The 23,673-nt window shown below is 42.9% G+C and overlaps 1 protein-coding gene and 1 long non-coding RNA gene across 2 annotated transcripts in view; both read left to right on the forward strand.

Annotated features, from left to right (window-relative positions):
* Window positions 1-23,673, forward strand: part of LOC306863270 (rab effector MyRIP-like) — a gene marked incomplete at its 3' end in the record, with an annotated part of 208,655 nt that overhangs the window by 162,270 nt on the left and 22,712 nt on the right. The gene's annotated exons all lie outside the window — the stretch shown is intronic.
* Window positions 8,375-9,547, forward strand: LOC306863063. Its single transcript, XR_013783639.1, has 3 exons — window positions 8,375-8,425; window positions 8,572-9,285; window positions 9,417-9,547. It is a non-coding gene; the product is annotated as an uncharacterized lncRNA (long non-coding RNA).

The raw sequence follows: 23,673 nt of genomic DNA on the forward strand, positions 1-23,673 counted from the left end.
TCAAGTGATGTTATGACACAGAGTTAGAGTTTAGGAGCCTGATGGCCTGGGGGAAGAAGCTCCTCCTAAGTCTCTCAGTTTTTGTCATCAGGCTACGGAAGCGCTTACCAGAAGGAAGCAAAGTGAATAGCTGGTTACCAGGGTGATTTGAGTCCTTGATTATTTTGACAGCTCTATTTTTGCAGTGTTTGAGGTAGATGTCCTGCAGAGAGGGGAGAGCAGACCCTGAGATGCGCTCAGCTAAGCGCACAACTCTCTGTAGTGCTTTGCAGTCCTGATTGGAGCTGTTTCCATACCACACTGAGATGCACTGAGTCAATACACTTTCTATGGTCCCTGAATAGAAAGTTTTCAGGATTGCTGGTGAGACCCTGAATTTCCTCAGCTGTCGCAGATGGTACAGTCTTTGCCTGGCTTTCTTTACCTGAGTTTGGATGTGTGTAGTCCAAGTCAGGTTCTCGGAGATGTTTACACCGAGGTACTTGAAGCTACTCACCCTCTCCACAGGGGTCCCACTGATCATAAGAGGTGTGTAGGGCTGCTGCTGTCTCTTCCTGAAGTCCATGATCAGCTCTTTAGTTTTGCTCACATTCAGAGAGAGACAGTTGTCCTGGCACCATGATGTGAGTCTCTCTACCTCGTCCAAGTATGCGGTCTCATCGTTGTTGGAGATGAGGCCCAGAACCACAGTATCATCAGCGAATTTGACAATAGATGTGGAGCTGTGAGAGGACACGCAGTCATGCGTGTAGAGAGAGTAGAGCAGGGGACTCAGGACACAGCCCTGTGGGGCTCCTATGTTCAGAGTGATGGAGTTTGAGGTGAACTGGCCAACTTTCACCACTTGAGGTCTGCCGGTGAGGAAGTCTTGAATCCAGTCACAGAGTGAGGAGTTTAGGCCGAGGTCTGTGAGTTTAGATGCCAGTTTGATGGGGACTATAGTGTTGAAAGCTGAGCTATAGTCAATGAATAGCAGCCTTACATAATTTCCATTGTTGCTATCCAAGTGTGTGAGGGAAGAGTGGAGAACGTGAGAAATGGCATCGTCCGTGGATCTGTTTGGGCGATAGGCAAACTGAAGAGGGTCCAGAGTATCAGGGATGGAGGAGCAAATGTGGCTCTTTACAAGTCTCTCAAAAACCTTCATGACTATAGATGTGAGGGCAACTGGGCGATAGTCATTCAGGCAAGAGGGTTTATTGTTCTTTGGCACAGGGATAATGATGGATTTTTTGAATGAGGTGGGAACCACGGCGGTAGCAAGGGACTCATTAAAGATGGAAGTGAACAAACCAGCGAGCTGATCGGCGCAGGACCTCAGAACACGGCCGGTTATCCCATCAGGTCCGGCTGCTTTCCTGACGTTCACTCTCTTTAGCGCCCTCCGAACCTCATCCTCCGACACGGTGATTACAGGATCATCGCTGCTCTGCCTGCTGCTTCCAGACGCGCTGGTCGGCAGAAACGCGCCACCGCCGTTGCCATCGAAGCGGCCGTAGAAGATGTTTAACTCGTCGGCCAGCAACGGATCTGCTCTCACCTCCGCGGAGGATTTGTTTCCGAAGTCACAGATGGTCCTCAGTCCCTGCCACATCCGTCGAGAGTCGTTGAGCTGGAAATGAGACTCAATTCTCTCTCTGTATCTGTGTTTGGCGGCTCTTACTGCGCGTCGGAGAGCATAGCACGATGCTTTGTACTCGCTCGTATTCCCAGACAGAAGAGCCTCATTGTAAGCGGCGGTGCGTGTGTTAACCGCGGCACGGATTGTTCTGTCCACCCACGGTTTCTGATTGGAGAATGTCCTTATCGTTATTGTTTCTGTAGCTTGCTCGGTTAGCGTGTTTACGAAGCTTAATGCTACATCCGTGAACTCGCTGACGTCAGAAGAACTCGCCCGGAACATGTCCCAGTCGACGTCATCAAGCGCCGCCTGCAGCATAGTCTCTGAGTGGGAGGACCAGCGCGTCACTACTCTCTGCACCGGAGGTTCCTGAACGAGCCTTTGTTTGTATCTCGGTGTTAGAAAGATGGCGGCATGGTCCGATTTGCCAAAAGCCGGTAGTGAGCGGGCTTTGTAGGCATCCTTGAACTGAGTGTAGCAATGATCCAGTGTGTTTGGTCCTCTAGTTGGACAGGATACATGTTGGTAAAAGTTCGGCATGACCTGCTTGAGGTTGGCTTTGTTAAAGTCCCCCGCGATGATGAAGGCAGCGTCAGGATGTTTGTTAATGTGGCCGCTGAGCACATCGTGAAGTTTAGACAAAGCCAAGCCAGTGTCCGCCTGTGGTGGAATGTACACAGCAGTAACAATGATCGATGAAAACTCCCGGGGCAGATAAAATGGGCGGCAGATAATGGAAAGATGTTCCAGATGAGGCGAGCAGGAACGCGACAGAATGGAGATATTCCTGGGGTCACACCATTTCTTGTTGATCATGAAACATACTCCTCCACCCCTGGATTTACCGGCCTCTGCTGTTCTGTCCGTCCGAAAGACAGAGAAGTTATCACTCGGCATTACAGCAGTGTCCGGGACCGAGGACGAAAGCCACGTTTCTGACAAACAAAGGATGTTACAGTCCCTAATGTCCCGTTGGAAACTAATCCTGGCTCTAAGATCGTCCATCTTATTCTCCAAGGATTGGACATTAGCGAGGAGAATGCTTGGGAGAGGAGGACTGTGAGCCCTTTTCCTGAGTCTGACTCGAATTCCAGCGCGCTTCCCGCGGTGTTTCTTGATCCGTCGCCTCGGGGGGGTGTTGTTTATCTCCGCGTTCCGAAGAATCTCCAGAGGCCACGCAGGATTCGTGGATAAAGTGTCCTGAAACAGGTTGGTGTAGCGGTTTCCAATGTCCAAAAGTGTTTCTATGTTGTAGGTGATCAGTGCCGACGTGAGATGTGTAAAAAGAGAAAGTAAAACTAAGTAAAAAGGAAGGTAGAAGCAAATTCTCGGTGGAGCGAACCTCACGGCGTCCGAACACAGCGGCGCCATCTTGTCATCTTATTCGGAATAGACCGCTGCACTTTGTTCCAGCACAGGCAGCGTCTTGGAATCGGACCGTTGGGGTTTGCAGAACTGTCCAACTATGAGTTGAACACACTTGTCAGACAGATTTTGCAAAGAACCCCAAATGCAGACGAGACCTACATTCTGGGCAGTCTCCGGTCTCGCTCCACCTGCATCCAGCGCTGGAGGGTGAGACAAAGTTTACACGAGATAGATCCTATTGAAAGGTCACTCAGGCGCCGACGTGCAGTTAGAAGAAGAATTTATTCTGTGCAAACTCCTAACCAACTCTGGTATGTACAAGTTATTTGACAACTTCATTAAAATATACCTTAAAATGAACTGTTAATTAATTAAATATGGTATTTATATTGTAATATATCATCCCGCAAAAATCAAGCAACACTTACTAAACGATGGTTAATTTCCCTAAGGGGCTATTCCACGTGACATTATAAAACAATTAGAACATTACAAAACACTTTAAACACTTAAAAATAAGCTTGTAATGAATTCTCTCTCTTAACAGGCATATAGACGGAAACCATAAACTGGTAAGATGGAGGCTGGTTTTCCATGGGTGTGTTGACGGATATAGCCGCACCATTATTTATCTCGACTGTCTGAACAATAATAGAGCATTAAGTGTTCTGTCTTTGTTCCAAGAAGGGGTTCAAAACTTTGGATTGCCATCAAGGGTTAGATGCGACCATGACATGGAAAACATTGAGGTTGCACGTTACATGTTAAATAGAAGAGGACTACATAGAGGAAGTGTCATTACGGGCCGCAGTGTGCATAATCAACGGATCGAACGTTTATGGGCAGAACTGAACAGAGTTGTTTCATATTATTATTCGGACTTGTTTACTTTCATCGAGGACCAAGGTATACTAGACTCTCTGTGTGAGCTTCACATATTTTGTTTGCATTTTATTTTCTTACCTCGGATCCAGAGGGTAGTTAGGGAATTTAGGGACATGTGGAATAACCATGGACTCTCAACTGAAAGAGGACAAACCCCTCTGCAGTTATGGCACAGGGGTATTGTTAGTCATATTGGAATCAACAACACAGCTATATCTGGTGTGTTAGAGAGTGATGAACATTTTGACATCAATGAAAACAGACCACCACCTGAACTACAGAGCAGGAATAATATAATAGTTCCTGAAAACGTTTACCGGCCAAATGACACTACCCTGGAAAATATTCTGGAAGCATGTAACCCATTACAAAACGATGGAAATCATGGAATTAATCTATTTTCGGCACTTGTACAATTATTGGAAAGACAACAGGCTCGAACACAGTAAAAGTGCTTTATTGTGATTGTTCTGAATTAGAACACCTAAACAAGTGTTGACAAATGTTGCATTAAGGCAATGCTTGCAAAAACTGCAACGGTTGAAAACTGTTAAATTCTATAGCTAAGGTTTAAACAAGTACTGCTAAGATTGATTCTAACATTGCTGAAAATGATTTAATAAAGTGTAACGGAGGTCGTCTTGTCCCAAAATATAACAAAGGTTAAACGCACAAAAAAAAAAAAAAAAACTATATGAAGCGGGAATCGAACCCCGATCACACACGTGATGACGCAGAGTCCTAACCGCAAGACCACATCTCGTTGACAAATAGAGTTGCACTCAGTCTGTATTCGACTCAGACCGAAAGCCTCAAAGGGAGAAAAAAAAAAAACAAACAAACAAAAAAAACACAATCAGTTATTGTTGTTCGGGCGCCAGACAAGTATATTATACCCGTCACATTTTTATATTAATTTCATCCCGGATAGCAACGGACAACCAAACCATCCGCTACATACAAACAAGAGGAAGACAAAACAAAATACAAACTACAGGAAGAATACGTAATTTTCTTTGTTTTAATGAGGTAACATTTTTATATTCTAGACAGGTTTTATTATTATTATTATCCCCAAGCACTACAATTCCATTCAAAAAAAAGAAAAAAAAAGGAATTAATCGAGCAAAACCAAATAAGACAAAATAACACTTTTCAAATATGCATAAATGAGTGAAATGTGTATGTGTGACTAGTGAGTGGAACACTGACCAAGCTGGCAGCACGGATGGCTAAGAGTGACTCGGGAATATTAGCGGCGGCAGCCGGTCTTGGCTCCTTTGATAGGAGTATGGTTCGAACCTCCAGTTCAATCCCAGATGTTAAAAAGAGGCATTCACTGGCCAAGAGAAATGCCCTTTAGCAACAGGCTAAACAGGTAGCACCACCTCCTCTCCACAATCCGCACACTCCGAAAACGACGGATTCACCCGCAAGGACTGCCTCCAAAAAGTACGTAACTGGTCAGACCAACCTCTTTCCGGTCTCTAAACCTCACACTATATACACATAGACTCCTCCTCTTAATTAGTGCTGCTTCCAATCCAGATATAATATCATTTGGAAGGCGGTGATAGAAAAAAAAAAAATAAATAAACAAAGGGGCAGTATAGAAAATATCTGTAATGCCACATTCTCCCCCCCAGGATGAAACAACCCATGGTTGTTAGGAGAAAAGAATCAAAAACCTAAGAATTCCTCCTCATCTGAGGTTTCTTGAAAGATGTCTTGAATTACTTTCCTTGCTTGGTCCTCCAACTGCTCAGCTGTGGGAAAACACATTTTAAGATTGCACACATGTGCAGTGCGCACATCTTCTCCAGTTGCCTCCAACGCAATGTGGTAATTCAAAGGTCCCAGTGACTTCAGAACCCGGTAAGGCCCTTTCCATTTTGGTGCCAATTTGGCACTAAACTTGTTTTGTGCACTAGATTGCGGAAAGTTTCGAAGCCATACCCTGTCTTTGATCTTGAAAGTTGTGTCTCGTCTTTTTTTGTTATAGTTCCGGAGTTGTCGATGTTGGGCTTTTCTGCAACTCTCTTTAACTTGAGATTGCAGTTGTTGTATGTGAGAGATTACATCATAGGAGGTGGTGTCAGGAGTGAGATTTGGACCGTGCAGAATTTTATCCATTGGCCCTCTCAGTTTCCTTCCAAGCTGCAATTCTGCTGGAGTAACTCCAGTGGTTTCCTGGATGGCAGAGTTAATGGCGAATCTCATCTCTGGTAAGAACTGGTCCCATTTGTTGTGGTTGTCATCCACATATGACGCAATCATACTTTTGAGAGTTCTATTCACACGTTCAGTCATATTTGTCTGAGGGTGATATGCTGTGGTTAACTTTGGTGTCACTCTCCATTTTTCACATACTTCTCTGAACACCGATGAGACAAACTGGGTGCCTCTATCAGAAAGAATGAAGTCTGGAACCCCCCAACGAGTTAAGATTTCTTTTCTGAAAATTGTTGCAATATTTTGAGCGGTGGCATGACGCATGGGGAAACACTCAACCCATCGTGAGTAATAATCAACAAAAACCAGCAAGTACACATTTTGCTGTGTACTCCGGGGTAGTGGACCCATAATATCAACTCCCAGCATTTCGTTTGGTTTAGTGGTGGTAACTGATTGGAGTTTCCCTGCAGGTTTCTGGTTATCGTGCCGAAGGGTTTGGCATTTCACACATTCCCTGACATGATGTTTCACATCAGTCCACATCCCTGGCCAAAACGCTACTTCCTGGAGCCGCTTATAGGTCTTATAAATTCCTCTATGGCTACTCAAGGGATGTGCATGATAGTGCTGAAGGAGAGATTGCCGGAGAGTGCTGGGAACATACACTCTATAGTGTATCTGATTATTCTTCAGGTGAGTTTTGTGATACAATTTGTCCTCTACCACTTCGTATTGTTCCATCTGAGGGCTTTGTTCTTCTGCTACTGCTTGTAATAACTTTGTTATTTCACAGTCTTTATGTTGTTCCTCCCACAAGACAATATCTGTCACCGGAAGCTCTGGATGTTGATCCATTTGTTGCTTGGCATAAATTGCGGTAATGGGAGAATTTGCTGTGACTGATGACCTTGACAAAGCATCAGGAGCGACGTTTAATTTCCCTTTACGGTATTCAATAACGAAGTTGAATTTTTGCAGTCTCAGAACCCATCGGATGAGGCGACTGTTAGTTTTAGTGGATCCCATGACCCATTGCAGAGCAGAATGGTCTGTGACAACCGTGAAAAGTTTGTATTCAAGGTAATGTTGCCACTTTTCTAAGGCCCATATAACTGCCAGACACTCTTTTTCAGTTGCCGTGTAGTTGTTCTCTGCTCCAGTTAATGTTCGACTGCCATATGCAATAACCTCCTCCCTACCTGGATCTTTCCTCTGCGTGAGAATGGCACCCAGTCCAGTATCACTAGCATCTGTATATACGATGAAAGGAACTTGAAGATCGGGGTGGCCAAGAATGGGGGGCGAGGTAAGGCATGCTTTTAACTGGTCAAACGCTTGTTGACACTGTGTCGTCCATTTAAACCTCTGTCCTTTTTTTTCAAGGAATTTAGGGGCTCAGCAATTTTAGAAAAATTTGGCACGAACCGGTGGTACCAACCGGCTAATCCCAAGAACCTCTGAACTTCCTTCAAGGTGTTGGGAGCAGGAAAGGCACGAATGGCCTCAACTTTACTTGAATCAGCTGTGATGCCCTTATTACTCACCACATGTCCCAAAAAGGTGATTTCTGGAAGAAAAAAATTGCACTTTTTCAAGTTAATAGTCAACCCGGCAGTATCCAGCCTGTGAAGAACAGTTTTCAGGTCACTGAAGTGCTGGGCCACTGAGGGAGAATAAATAATAATGTCGTCAATATAGACAAAGCAGATTTTCTTTCTTAGCTCCCCCAGGACTGTCTCCATCAGCCTCTGGAAGGTGGCAGGTGCATTTTTTAACCCAAAAGGCATAACATTGAAGTGATATAGACCTGCAGACACAATAAATGCAGTCTTGGCTTTACTATCATTGTCCATTATCACTTGCCAATAACCACTGTTGAGGTCTATGGTAGAGAAAATGGATGCCCCGGAGAGTGATTCTAGGATCTCCGTGATGTTTGGGAGAGGGTAAGCATCATTTTCTGTAGTTGCATTGACTTTACGGTAGTCTACACAGAACCTTAACTTTCCATTTTTCTTTGGAACCAGAACTACCGGTGAGGCCCAAGCAGAATGTGATGGCTCCACAATTCCTTCTTTCAACATTACCTCCAATTGTTCCTCCATTGCTGCTTGTTTGACAGGTGAGAACCGATATGGCCGTTGCTTGATAGGAACCTGGCAGGTGGTATAGATGCGATGTTGCAGGACATCTGTTCGCCCAGTTCGGTGAGTACATACTCGTGAGTTGCGTTCTAGGATCTGAAATAGTTGTTGCTTTCCTTCCATAGGTAGATGTGCTTTACTTACGGCATCTTTAATTAATGTTGCATCGTCCACGCTGTCAATTTGTAACATGGTCAAGGAAGGTTGAGGAGGAGGAACAGCACTTAACAAGGTCAAATTTAGTTTTCTGGTTCTTTTCTCTTCCTTCATTGTTGACAAAGTCACCAGCGGTTCACTGGCATTTCCAGGTTGAAATGGATGTTCTACAGTAGGTTCAGACTTGAAAGAATATTTGTGTTCACTTACATTAATTTGCAGGCCACTGAAAAAGATGAAGTCCAAACCCAAGATGATGGCATAAGCAAGAGCTTGAGAAGGGAGGACCACAGCAGGTACTGTAATGGCTTTATTGTGCAGATGAATATTAATGTTTATCCATCCTAAAGGACTCTCAGCTTTGCCATTTGCCAGGTAGAGAGGACCACCTGACCACGGTTGAAGCTGAACAGGGGTTATAATTTGCTTCATAAGACTTTCGTGAATTAACGTGTAGCTTGCTCCAGTATCCACAATCGCTTTCCCCAACCAGGATTCAATGCGAATTGGAACTACTAATTGTTGTGGTATGGTCATGAATGCATTTGATTGTGAAGGGGTTAAAATCTGAGTTTCAGCTTGTGTCTGAGGTGTTTCAGAGGCTGCCACATTATTATTGGATGGTCGTCCTCCTGACTTTGCAGAGTGATGAGAATATTTTCCTTGTGTGAAATGTTGTTGACCAGAAGACTGCTGGGAAGGTGGATGTCCATACATTGGGCAGTTGCCTGGAGGATGTGGTCCATTACATCTCCAACATTGAACAGACGGTTTCTCAGCAGATCGGTTGGATAAGTGTTTTTGTGAATTGGCTTGTTGTTTAAAGCCCACACGACCTTCATACCGAAGCTGTTCTTCATGGTCTTTTTCCAGTTGGTGTCCGAGTCTAACCAGATCTTCGACAGTGTTAACACGACTGCGCAGCTGGCTTGCAAGGTAAGGCTTGATATTTTTTAGGATCATTTTCACAATCTCGTTTTCTGTTAACGTGGCTTTCCATCTTTTACACAGTGCTCGATAAGTGAATGCAAAATCTCTTACTGATTCCTTCTCCCCTTGAACTCTAGTGCGGACACGTTCAGCCAGCTCGTCCTCATAGTCCTCAGACAAAAAAGCAGAGAGGAAGGCAGCCTCAAACTCCTTCCAAGTGGTTATATTGGAGCGACTTACTTCCCACCAGTCACGTGCAGTGCCATGCAACACTGTGCGGAAGGTAGCCAGGAGATCTGCATCCGTCAAAGGATGTAGAGCCAGAAAATCTTGACACTTAGTCAAGTACAACAGGGGGTCAGCGTCATCAGTAGGACGCCCAAAAGTGGGAAATGTTAATTTAATGTGGTCACATTTTGCCAGAGGCATTGGTAGAAGAGGTGAAACAGTCTCTATTGGATGTGCACCCGAAATCTTAGTTGTTTTTCCTGTTTGTGCTTCAGCCTTTTCCTCAATGAACACTTGGACATCATTTTGCAGTTCGGCTACACAAGTACGACATTTGTGAATTTGTGTTTCACATTGCTGAAGATTCGTGGTTACATAATCAAGGCTACCCTGAAGTGTGCGTTGAATAGCTTTGATATCCTGTTGTAACTCCACCCGTAGCTGTTCCACCTCATCCCGGACTACAGAGGTGAAGGATTGTTCCATTTTTTGAATTTCCTTTGAGATCATCAGTTGCACAGCCTTAATCAATTGGTCAGTCTCGCCTGCCTCTTGTTGTTTAGCTGCAGTCATTAGGGTGACAACCTGTTGATTGTTGGTCTCCACCTTTGCTGCAAGATCGATGATCTGGTTCTCATGGTGGGAAGATGAGGCCTTCAGTACCTGGGTAAGCTCATTTACAGTTTTCTCCTGCCTTTTCATGAACTCCGTCAGATTGTCCCAGTTACCTTGCAAATGGGCATTATATTGTTGAATTCCCCTCCCAGGGGTTGGAAGAATACCAGGAAGATCATGCTGAGCCATTGAAGAAGATGTACCATCCAAAGACGTACAAATTTGCATGCTGTCATGTTGTGGGGCCCAAGTGAGAGGTTGCACAAGGGTGCTGCCTCCAAGAACAGGGGAGAGCATCCGCACCTGGGTTCCAGGAAAGGCGAAACTGTGTGGAGTGGAAATGTTATACATAGTTGGGGCATGTGGAGGAAGTCCTGAACGGGTCTGAGTTTGTACAGGAGGTGGCCAAATTGGAGTGGAAATACTAGGGGGATCAGGGGCATCAATATCCACATAGGGTGGAAGGTGGGGAAGAGGAAGTGGCCATGTCTTGTAATGTGTGGGAATATTTTAAATGTTGGGAAAAAAATAAAAAAAATGAAAAATTCAAGGCCTGTGTATGTATTTGGGGCAACAGGGGCGAAATAATAATAAAAAGAAAACAGTTCTTCTCTACAAATCAATTACAGCATTTTCCAAACATCAAAAAAATGAAAAAACCCAACAAATACATTTCCCAAATAAAAGTTCCACACATTTCCTTGATAAGAACTTAGTCAACAAGATTTCAATTGACAAAGGTTATTCAAGAACACCACAGTATTTAGATTTTCACTCCAAAATCACAGATAATCACATACATTCCCTCAAGAGCATACAAGTTAATGGATTCAAATATTCACATTCCACACATCTTCCAAAATTTACAGTCACAAAATTTCAAATGGTCATATCCAGTTTGTTTAGTTCAAGTCCCTGTTCGGGCGCCATTTCTGTAACGGAGGTCGTCTTGTCCCAAAATATAACAAAGGTTAAACGCACAAAAAAAAAAAAAGAACTATATGAAGCGGGAATCGAACCCCGATCACACGCGTGATGACGCAGAGTCCTAACCGCAAGACCACATCTCGTTGACAAATAGAGTTGCACTCAGTCTGTATTCGACTCAGACCGAAAGCCTCAAAGGGAGAAAAAAAAAAAACAAACAAACAAAAAAAACACAATCAGTTATTGTTGTTCGGGCGCCAGACAAGTATATTATACCCGTCACATTTTTATATTAATTTCATCCCGGATAGCAACGGACAACCAAACCATCCGCTACATACAAACAAGAGGAAGACAAAACAAAATACAAACTACAGGAAGAATACGTAATTTTCTTTGTTTTAATGAGGTAACATTTTTATATTCTAGACAGGTTTTATTATTATTATTATCCCCAAGCACTACAATTCCATTCAAAAAAAAAGAAAAAAAAAGGAATTAATCGAGCAAAACCAAATAAGACAAAATAACACTTTTCAAATATGCATAAATGAGTGAAATGTGTATGTGTGACTAGTGAGTGGAACACTGACCAAGCTGGCAGCACGGATGGCTAAGAGTGACTCGGGAATATTAGCGGCGGCAGCCGGTCTTGGCTCCTTTGATAGGAGTATGGTTCGAACCTCCAGTTCAATCCCAGATGTTAAAAAGAGGCATTCACTGGCCAAGAGAAATGCCCTTTAGCAACAGGCTAAACAGGTAGCACCACCTCCTCTCCACAATCCGCACACTCCGAAAACGACGGATTCACCCGCAAGGACTGCCTCCAAAAAGTACGTAACTGGTCAGACCAACCTCTTTCCGGTCTCTAAACCTCACACTATATACACATAGACTCCTCCTCTTAATTAGTGCTGCTTCCAATCCAGATATAATATCATTTGGAAGGCGGTGATAGAAAAAAAAAAAATAAATAAACAAAGGGGCAGTATAGAAAATATCTGTAATGCCACAAAAGTTTTGTCAGACTAAAACAAATGCCTCAATAAGAACACTTTGGCACAGCATTAAAACATCTTAGCATTTAAAAGTGTCTTTTACTCCTTGCCAAATCCCTGGGTATTATTAATGGCAAATTCCATGTTGCTTTTAAAAGCGCCATATGTGCTATATAATGGCAGGCGAAGGCAGTTGATGCATGTATTTGCAACTGGAAATCTTTGTGGAGTTTCTGTGTCATGGTGAAAGGCAATAGAGGGTTGAGGATGAAATCCAACTGATGGGACCTGATCGGATCATGTAGCAAATGCTAAGATTGCTCCAAGCCTTTGTGACCCCTCCTCTGAGTAAATAGAAAAAAAAGAAATAAATGTCAACAACTATACAGTGTATTTGGGTGGGGGAAAAAAAGGCACAGATACCCCTTATAAAATCTGCAAATTGTTAATATATAAAAAAGGAGGATGAAAATGTTTTTATTTTATTTTCTATTTAGTAGTACTGCCCTGACCAAGCTATTTCACATAACAGATGTTTACATATAATTTACAGCACACAATAATAGCCAAATTTATAAAAACACCCCAAACAGTTAAGATACTGTCAGTCCTGTGTCTTGTTTCCCCCTCTTCTCATGCCCATATTTGGCCTTCCTGTTCCTGTCCTCGTTTGTCATCATTAGTTGATTAGTCCCTAGCCCTGTGTTTAATTGCCCCACACCTGTTTCCGTTCTTCCCTGTTGATTTCCCAGTGTTCTTTAGCCCTGTGTCTCCCTTGTCCTGTATTGTTCGTCCATCCCCCCAAGCTCCATGTTCCGTGTGTTTGGACATACAATAAACCGCCGTATTTGGAAATCTCTGTGTCTCCTCGCTCCTTGCTCCAGTGAAACGTGACAGATACGCTCGTTTCTTAATACTGTATGATGTTACCTGGACAACCAACTCTTTTTATGTTTGTGATAGTTATTTATGACTCATGTTTGTCATTGACTTTAATGTATTGAATTGTGTTGCATTCCTGTTAATATTTGCATCACTTAATATTTGAAACTTTAGTAACTGATCTCTCAACTATCCATAGTGTGAAAAGATAAATCTCTACATCATACATAAGTCACTGCTAGAACATGCTCACAAATGCAGATAATGTTGGAAAAGCAGAGAAGTTGAAGGATTTGTTTAAAGGGCTGTGGACAGTTTAATGGCTAATAAAACAAGACACTCATGAACAGCTATCACAAAGCTCAAAAACATACAACACAAAATTTAGAATGAAGAGTCTGTACACCTTTGAACTGGGTTATTTTGGTAAATTCAAGTATTATTTTTGTGTTCTGTGAAATACACAGGTCAGTGCTAAATAAAACGTGATTCATACGATCTGTCTTTTTTAAATATCACTTTTAGAAGAGATATTTATGAGCACAGCTGTATATACATATAGATATTGTAGCAATGGAGTTAGCAGACCACTAGCAGCAATAGCGTCACATACAACAATATGCGTTTAAAATCACATGACACGTGACATATATTGCAGAACAAATGATAATTTACTGCTTCAAATCAATGAATTCATTTAAATTATGATGCTGTAAAAAAATCTTGTTCCAACTTAAATTAATTTGTTACCCCGTTGGCTTTATTATTATTTTTTTTTTTTTTCATTTTTAAGTAAACTTTAAATTTTAAGTCAGCAGAGTAACAAATTATTTTAAGTTGACAAATTATTTTTTACAGTGTGCACTTCAAATATATTTGAATGAGATGTTATCAGCAAGCCAAGAAATGTTCCAGTTACACTAATTATTGTCTGTAACTTATTAAAAGTGAAATGTGCTTATTACAAAGTTACCTTCCACATCCTGCAGGTAGTCCCTCCAGAAAGCAATTACTCTGTTCTCATTTGCTCGTTTGTTGCTCCCATTCTCTGACCACTGTATTTCAAATAGGTCATCCATTATGTCTGCTGTCAGCTGATTTGGCTGGTGACAAAACATGGATCTAAACGCTTCTGGGTGTTGTTGGACTTTTGAAAGGACGCCAAGAGTTTTTAGTCCATCCCTGAACCTATATTAAGAGAATTTAGTATGATTCACAATTAAAAGAGAGATTTGAAATAACAACATAGCATTAATTAATTTTATTAAATAAATTAAATAATTGTATTGCATTTTATAATTGTATTTAATTTTATTTTAAATACATTTGTTTGATACAAAATATTCATCCAATGGACTGTGTATATTTCTGAAGTCCTAACAAACCTTTCAAATGGTCCACGAACACGATTCATCACCTGAAACATCAGTAAGTCTTCAACCAGCCTGTCCTTGTCGGCAATGCTTCTTAATGGCCTAAGACAACCATAATGGGCTCAGTTGAGTGTTGTAGCTCTTCAAGAGTTGTGGCTTCAGAAATCTGTATGTGAGCAAATGGAATGTGAATTTCAAATTTAAGTTAGAAATATTTCAGAGAAAGTTTTCTATAAACAATATTGTTATACTAAGCTATGGCTTTTATAATGGAACACATTTTTGAGTAAATCTGAGAAAGCATGATGGTACATAAGTAAATGAAACATTTATACTGCAGTTGTAAGCAAACCTTTTTGATTTTATTATAAAGCTCACAGTCAGCTACATCGTCCAAGACAGGTATGCACATGTCTGGCCCCTGAACTAAACTGTCAAATAGGGTCTTAGAGAAACAACCCGGTGCAGGTCCTCCATGTACAAGGCTGACTGCAACTGCTCTCCCTGCTATGAAATACCTGTCCTCCCTGATGGCTGACATGAAATTAGAGAACACGTCAATACAACAGCCTTAAAATCACAATTATGCAATGTAGAATAAAAGTTCTCAAATCTGTACAACAAACAGCACAAATATAATGTTTACCTTGGGAATCAAGAGCCAAGTTGAGACTTTCCTCTTTTCCCTCAAACATTGATGACTGCCACCAGGAGTAACCGTAAAAATTCTCGCCTTGGACCACCCAGATCAATAGCCTCTTCATACTTTCCTTTATCATCAGACAACCTGATCACCATTCTGTTAGTTGGATTGTATGAGAGTCTGGTAAATCCCCGTACAGCACCATCCAGCACAGATGCACGGTTAATATTAAACTTGCAGGTTTGATTGGAGTTTATTTTTGTTGCAAGTTCTTCCGATATTTGCTTGATGGGGATTTCCACTGCAGGCAGGATTCTGAAGAAGTTCAGGTTTTATTATTTAAATTTCAGTATAATTAAAAAATATATCAAATAATATAAACATCATGTATACACAAAAGTGCTGCATAGTAGGGAATGTGTATTCCAGTCACTACTGAATCAGACTGATTGAAAATAGTTGCAAACTCTGCAGGTCCTCAGTGAGTTGTCATGTTTTTCATGTCATGTCATGAGTTATCATGTTGTCATGTTTTTTTATGTAGACTGGTAAAACTCTATTTGTAGTTAAAAAAAAATTGTTTTATATATATATAAAATTCTACAATTATATAAATTTTGTAGTGTTGGAAGTGAAGTGAAGTGAAGTGAAGTGAAGTGACATACGGCCAAGTATGGTGACCCACACTCGGAATTCGTGCTCTGCATTTAACCCATCCAACATGCACACACAGTAGTGAACACACACACACCGTGAACACACACCCGGAGCAGTGGGCAGCCATTTATGCTGCGGAGCCCGGGGAGCAGTTGGGGGTTCGGTGCCTTGCTCAAGGGCACCTCAGTCGTGGTATTGAGGGTGGAGAGAGAGCTGTACATTCACTCCCCCCACCTACAATTCCTGCCGGCCCGAGACTCGAACCCGCAACCTTTGGATTACGAGTCCGACTCTCTAACCATTAGGCCACGACTTCCCTAAAGAGAACAATATATTGTTAAGTGAAGTTACAATGACTGAATCCTCTGTTTAGTAACAATGCAACTACCGGAATGAATCAGTAAACAAGGTGTAACCAGCGTTTATGGTAAGCAGTAGCAAAAAAATTCAAATAAATGAGAATACTTTCACAGCTGAACTGAAATATAAATAATAAAGGACAATACACCTAAAGGAAATGGTGTACTTTGTAGTGTAATGGTTTGTTACATGTCCAAAATTTAGAAAATTAAAAATTTTATTTTAAATTAGAATTAGATTGAATAACTAAATAAGACTCACGTCTGGTCCTCAATGCTTGCCATTATGGCACAGCAAAGATCTTCACCATCTTCAGACGCTGCCCGAATAAGGGAAAGGTAGGTATCATAATCACCCTCCCAGGAGGCAGATCTGAAGGACTGGTCATTGTGCCAACAATGGGCAGGTGAGTAATGTCTTGTGCAAGGCTGGCCACTGGCTGAGGACTGCACACCGATGGAACTGGCGGAGAATTGAGCTCTTGTGGGAGACTGAACTCTGTCGGAAGACTGTGCACCGATGGAACTGGTGGAGAATTGAGCTCTTGTGAGGGACTGAACTCTGGTGGAGGACTGCGCACCTATGGAACTGGTGGAGAATTGAGCTCTTGTGGGGGACTGAACTCTGGTGGATGACTGCGCATCTATGGAACTGGTGGAGAATTGAGCTCTTGTGGGGGACTGAACTCTGTCGGAAGACTGTGCACCTATGGAACTGGTGGAGAATTGAGCTCTTGTGGGGGACTGAACTTTGGTGGAGGACTGTGCATCTATGGAACTGGTGGAGGACTGAAAAGTAATGCTGTGAACTGACAACTAAGAGGAAATGAAGGAATGTACATTAGACAAAGACTAAAAGTGCTAGAAAATAATTGAACCATGTCAAAGAAGGCACTCACCGAGTTTTGTGTGGAAGACTGGTCATTCAAATCAATGGTCATATTCTCTCCAGAAGCAGAACCTGATGACTGGTAGACCCTTTCGCCAGGCATGTTAACCTCAAAGCAGCTGTCATCAGAGCTGTCTGTTTCAGCCTTGGAAAATAATACAGCACAGATGTGATCTCTAGTTAAACAATGTATCTTGCATAGTTTGTACTATTGTTGCCACTTCACGAGAGTTTTCAACAGTGACTGCAAATATGACAATGAATTAAAAAAACAAAGCTAAAAGTAAATTATGAAGTATAAAACAAGTTAACATTGCATAACATACATTTATACACTACAGTTGTGCTCATAAGTTTACATACCCCTTGCAGAATGTGCAAAATGTTAATAATTCAAATAAAATAAGAGTGATCGTGAAAATTGTTATTTTTTATTTAGTACTGGCCTAAATAAACTATTTCACATAACAGATATTTACATATACTCAACACAACACAACATAATAACTGAATTTATAAAAATGACCCCATTCAAACGTTTACATTCTTCTGTGTGCCCTGATCGTCCAATTTAAAAAAAGTTTACACCCCCCATCTCTTAATGCATTGTGTTGCCTTTTTGAGCATCATTAAATGTTTTCACCTTTTGTAATAGTCATGTATGAGTCACTCAATTGTCCTCAGTGTTAAAATTTGGATCTCAGAATCATACAGCCACTGTTGGAAAGGGTTCAAATATGCAGAAGATGCTGGAAAACCAAAGAATGTGCACGAGTTGGAGGATTTTTCTGAAGAACAGCATGCAGTTGAACTGTTCAGGACCAACAAGGGACTCATGAACAGCTATCGCTAAATATAAAAACAGTCGTGGATCATCCAGGAAATGATACACAGGAGTATGTAAACTTTTGAATAGGGTAATTTTTATAAATTCAGTTATAATTTTGTCTTGTGGAGTATATGTAAACAAATGTTAGTGAAGAGTGAGAGTACTAAATAAAAAAAATAACATGCAATTTTCATGATCCCTCTTTTTTTGTTTCAATTATTAACATTTTGCACATTCTGCAAGGGGTATGTAAACTTATGAGCACAATTGTATATGGCCTAAAATAAACCAAAACCCTATAAGGAAGCCCATATGGGAAAGAAAAATAATAATAATTAAAATTCATTCAAAAAATACACCAGTCTTACCAAGAGTAGTGGTCTTGAGGGTTTTACGTATAAGGCCTTCAACTTGAACACCTTTAAAATCAAGCTGCCATCCAGTTCCTGGCCTTCACTTAACTTAGGAGTAATGAGCTTGTTGCCACATCCCATAAGTATTTCCAAACTGCACACAATGAAAACCAGTGGTACTAATACACCATCAAATAATACATCTCACAGTAAAACATTTACAATAACAAAAAAAATTAAAAAAATTAAACACATTTACCTTACATCAAGTGGCACTTTTTCTTTGAAGCCTTCTTTGATTTTCCTTAAAGTAACTTTGATGTACTATCCCATGCTTTGTCAAATTCAAACGCATTTAATATGTGTCCAATCTCATGCAAGTGCTGTTTTTTCTTTTGCTTTACAACAGCATTATCGTCAGGAGAGGTCAACAGTATAACATCCTTATTAAAAGTCCGATGATATTGTGTCCTGGGCCTGTAAAAACAACCACAGCTTAAAAAAATCAAACTTCAACAGCATTTATCACAAATTACTTGACACCATTAGTTAAAGCTGCAGTCCATAACTTTTTTGGGTTAAAAATGATCTGAAATTAATATTTGGAAAAGTACATAACCAGCCAGTGTTCAAAACTATTGCCTTACTTTAGACCGATTCAATATCTTGCAATAATGTTTTCTAATTTGAGTGGTAAGGGTAGGTTTTCACCGGAGATCCCAGCAATGGCACTGCATCATTACGTCACATCTGTAAACATAAAGAAGTTTTCCCGGCTAGTAGGCTATGGCATGTGAGGATCCTGCAGGTGGCAGATATAGTCTTTTCTTACAGCAGCTAGAATAATTAAATGTATCCTTTTGATGGCGGATTGTGATCCAGAAAGGATTATGTGTTTATGAAACACGTGAATGAAATTAAATTATATTCCAGTTTTAAATGTGCTTCTGATTACAGATAGCCTGGGATTACACAAGATTTGTATATGAAAGAAAACCAGTTCGAAGGGTGCATAGTTTGCTTTTTGGGTTAAAATATTTTTTTATATGAAAATCGAATGGTATGACAATTAGATATTAGACTGTACAGAAATTGAAATCTACACGATAATACACACTATACTCATAGTCACGCAATGTTGTTAACATGAATAATTTGAGAATAAAGTATAACGCGTGTAATTTGCATAGTGTCTGGAAGATATGATAGGTGTTATATGGTAGATATTATAGGTGTATATGCATGGAAGTTTATATGTATATGCGAGTATGTATAGGTGTGTCTGCATGCAGCGAGTGTATATGTATGTGCGAGTGTTTATAGGTGTATGCGTGCGTCAAGTTTATATGCAAGTTATTCACAAGTGCATACATTCATTACTAACATAATATGTATTGGTATGGATTTCATATTAGTGTGCACGTGTATTTCATATATGTATTTTGAACATCCAATAGTATACATGTATATGCGAGTAATTTATAGATGTATATGCACGTGTTTTATGTATGTATTGATAAGCGAAGTTTGATTTAAATCCTACGTGCCGCCTCATAGGTATATGTGGGTGTAGTCTGATTATACACTATTGCCATTTTTATCATATTGACTGCTAGTAATACTATAGTGTAGGTCAGTTATTTATAACACTGCTAGCATAGGGATACTAACATCCCAGCATCTCTCCTACTGTAGCATTAGAGTTAGCAAAGCACTCGCTAATCCTTATAATCACTGATTTTGGATGTAACTAAACCCTCAACATCACATAAAAACAACTCCAAAAAAGTACCTATACATACAGTTCACTGCAGTTTCATGCCAAATAAATTAAATCTTTAGTAAAGAAAAAGAACACATGGAGGATCAATCTTCTCAATTGATATTGAAATTGTCAGTATTGTAGGGACGATCCAGTACCTTTTTTATTTTTATTTTGTTTACTCGTTTTATGGTGTGCATGTGAAGTGGTGGAGCTGTAGGAAGATATTCTGTCTGTCACACTCATTCAGCTGAATGATTCTGAGAAACACAAGCTGTACCTGTCTCATAGAGATACATGGAGTGATGTGACGAGATGGAATTTAAAAAGAGACCAGAGGAGCCTGTGTCATGCTCTGCATTCATCATTGGATTGTATAAATGAATCTGTCAGACAGTGTAATCCATATTCAACACCTCTTGGATATTACAGAATTAGCATTGATGTTCTTCACATCATAATTTTATTTTATTGATTTTATTGTAATATATATAGATGTGTGCGTGTGTGCGCTCGTGCGTGTGTGTGTGTGTGTGTGTAACTTGTAAGAATTTATTTTAGAAAATGTAAAAAAAAATTTTTACAAATCATTGTAACTAGAACACAGTTTTCACACCAGCAGAAAAAAAACACACACATATACACTGTATATATATATACACACACACATGCATATAACTGGAAACCAGCTGAATATATTAAATATAATATGAGATATATATAATATAAAATATAAGTGTAACACAGTTCATAGATCGGGAAGAAGGAGGCGGGAACCGGCAAACATTCAAGGAATTTTAATAATCAAAATAAACAAACACAAAAGTAAAGCGGCAGCACCTCACGGACGACTGCCGCACACAAAACACAAAATAAAGTCCAGGCCTGGTCCTCTCTCTGTCACGCTCCCTCTGGGAGCAGGGAAAGGCAGAGGCGAGCAACTTCTCTTGAACACAGGCTTTAATAAGGCAAACTTATAACTCACAGGAAACGTGGAGACAGCAACTGTAGACAAGGGTTTGACGGTCAGACTGGACACAGAGGCAGGGAAACACAGGGTTTAAGAACACTGGGAAATTAACGAGGAACAGGTGTGGACTAATCAAACACAGGGCTAGGGACTAATTAAACAATGATGGCAAACGAGGACAGGAACAGGAAGGCCAAATATGGGCACGAGAGGAGGGGAACCACAAGACAAGGACTGACATTACACGGGTGGGCGCTCTGGAGGCCTCCAGGGCGGTGCCCGTTCCAGGGGCCATGGCGGGTCAGGAGACTCGGGAGGCCAGAGCGGATCTGGAGACTCGGGAGGCCAGGGCGGATCTGGAGACTCGGGAGGCCAGGGCGGGTCAGGGGACTCGGGAGGCCAGGGCGGGTCAGGGGACTCGGGAGGCCAGGGCGGGTCAGGGGACTCGGGAAGCCACGGCCTATTTTTTTCGGGTTGTGTGGCCTTGGCCCTTGGCCCGGCCACACAGGCTGTGACCCTCTTACCCCCCCCCAAAATTTTCTTGGGGAAGCTCCCCCCTGGGAGCCACAGAGGAGCGGGCTCTGTCGGGCGCTCTTGCAGCGCGGACTCTGTCGGGCGCTCTTGCAGCGCGGACTCTGTCGGGCGCTCTTGCAGCGCGGACTCTGTCGGGCGCTCTTGCAGCGCGGACTCTGTCGGGCGCTCTTGCAGCGCGGACTCTGTCGGGCGCTCTTGCAGCGCGGGGCTGGACGGAACCAGCAGGAACTCAGGAGGGCACGTGCGTGGAGCCGGCACGGGAGGGCACGTGCGTGGAGCCGCCACGGGAGGGCACGTGCGTGGAGCCGCCACGGGAGGGCACGTGCGTGGAGCCGCCACGGGAGGGCACGTGCGTGGAGCCGCCACGGGAGGGCACGTGCGTGGAGCCGCCACTGGGGGGCGCTCGGGAGGCGCGGACACTTGGGGGCGCTCGGGAGGCGCGGACACTTGGGGGCGCTCGGGAGGCGCGGACACTTGGGGGCGCTCGGGAGGCGCGGACACTTGGGGGCGCTCGGGAGGCGCGGACACTTGGGGGCGCTCGGGAGGCGCGGACACCTGGGGGCGCTCGGGAGGCGCGGACACCTGGGGGCGCTCGGGAGGCGCGGACACCTGGGGGCGCTCGGGAGGCGCGGACACCTGGGGGCGCTCGGGAGGCGCGGACACTTGGGGGCGCTCGGGAGGCGCGGGGCTGGATGGAACCAGCGGAGACGAAGGAGAGCCGGACGGAACCAGCGGGAACTCAGGAGGGCCGGACGGAACCAGCGGGAACCCAGGAGGGCCGGACGGAACCAGCGGGAACCCAGGAGGGCCGGACGGAACCAGCGGGAACCCAGGAGGGCCGGACGGAACCAGCGGGAACCCAGGAGGGCCGGACGGAACCAGCGGGAACTCAGGAGGGCCGGACGGAACCAGCGGGAACTCAGGAGGGCTGGACGGAACCAGCGGGAACTCAGGAGGGCGCTCTTGAAGCGCGGGGTTGCGGGGGTGCTCTGGGCTGAGGACAGCAGCAGTGCTGGGAAGAGTTGGGTGGCCGGAACATTTGGCAGGGCATGTGGAGGGTCCTGGCGAGCGGTGAGCTGGTGAGGCCGGGTTGTTCTCGGGTTGGGTTGGATGAAGATCGGTTTGACATTCTTCGACTTCGAAATCAATGCCATGTACATTGAGGACATAATTTATCAGCCCGATAAGGGAAAAACTGGACGTGGGGATATCGCAGCTGATGACATCCTTGTCCAACCCAAACCGAAAACACACACCGAGCGAGGCGTCAATCCAGCTCACCTCGTTGGAAAGCTCAAGGAACTCCTCAACATACTCTACCAACTCCCGACCATCCTGCCGCAGACACCAAAGCCTGTCTTCAGCCATAGTTTAGTTGTATAGGGTCCAGTCTTCTGTCACGCTCCCTCTGGGATCAGGGAAAGGCAGAGGCGAGCAACTTCTCTTGAATACAGGCTTTAATAAGGCAAACTTATAACTCACAGGAAACGTGGAGACAGCAACTGTAGACAAGGGTTTGACGGTCAGACTGGACACAGAGGCAGGGAAACACAGGGTTTAAGAACACTGGGAAATTAACGAGGAACAGGTGTGGACTAATCAAACACAGGGCTAGGGACTAATTAAACAATGATGGCAAACGAGGACAGGAACAGGAAGGCCAAATATGGGCACGAGAGGAGGGCAACCACAAGACAAGGACTGACACTCTCGTCTTCCACTGTCGTCACTCCTCCTTTTATCTTTCCGGAGCTCCTCCGTGGGACTCGAGACCGGTGAGTGGTGCAGGTGTTGCTCATTATCATTAACTCCACCGGCCTCGCTCCGTTCCCACGGCTCTCGGCCCCGCCCCACTCACTACAATAACATTTATTTACAGTTTCATAATTTATTGGTACATTTTATTTATGCTTCCATCAAAAAGATTTCTTGCAATTTCAACCTCCTCTGTATCAGCTAGATAATGTCACCTTCATGTCATCAAACTATTATTATTGTTAACCACTGGTCTGGCAAATATGGAAATTAATCCTTTAGCTGGGTTTGTTGGGATTGCGTATTTGTCTGCCTCTGAAGTGTCTTTGAGGTGTAGGGACTCTAAAAGTGTGTTCTGTGCACTGATACACTTGCAAATTCCTTGAATTGGTTCTACGTGTTTATTTTTGTGGTTTATGTGTTTGTGTGTGACTCAGGGCACATATTGTCCTGTGGTCACAATGTAAAACTGTGCCATTATCAGTTTGTCAGATGCACACTCACTGTTTCTAGATTTTCAACTTGTTTCTTTCAGCCAAATGAAGGGCTATTATTAGAACTGATAGTCTATGTGAGTGACTTATGCTGATCTGTATCAGTTCTTGTGTACACGCAAATGA

Source organism: Barbus barbus, assembly GCF_936440315.1.
Source record: "Barbus barbus genome assembly, chromosome: 44".
Taxonomy (NCBI): domain Eukaryota; kingdom Metazoa; phylum Chordata; class Actinopteri; order Cypriniformes; family Cyprinidae; genus Barbus; species Barbus barbus.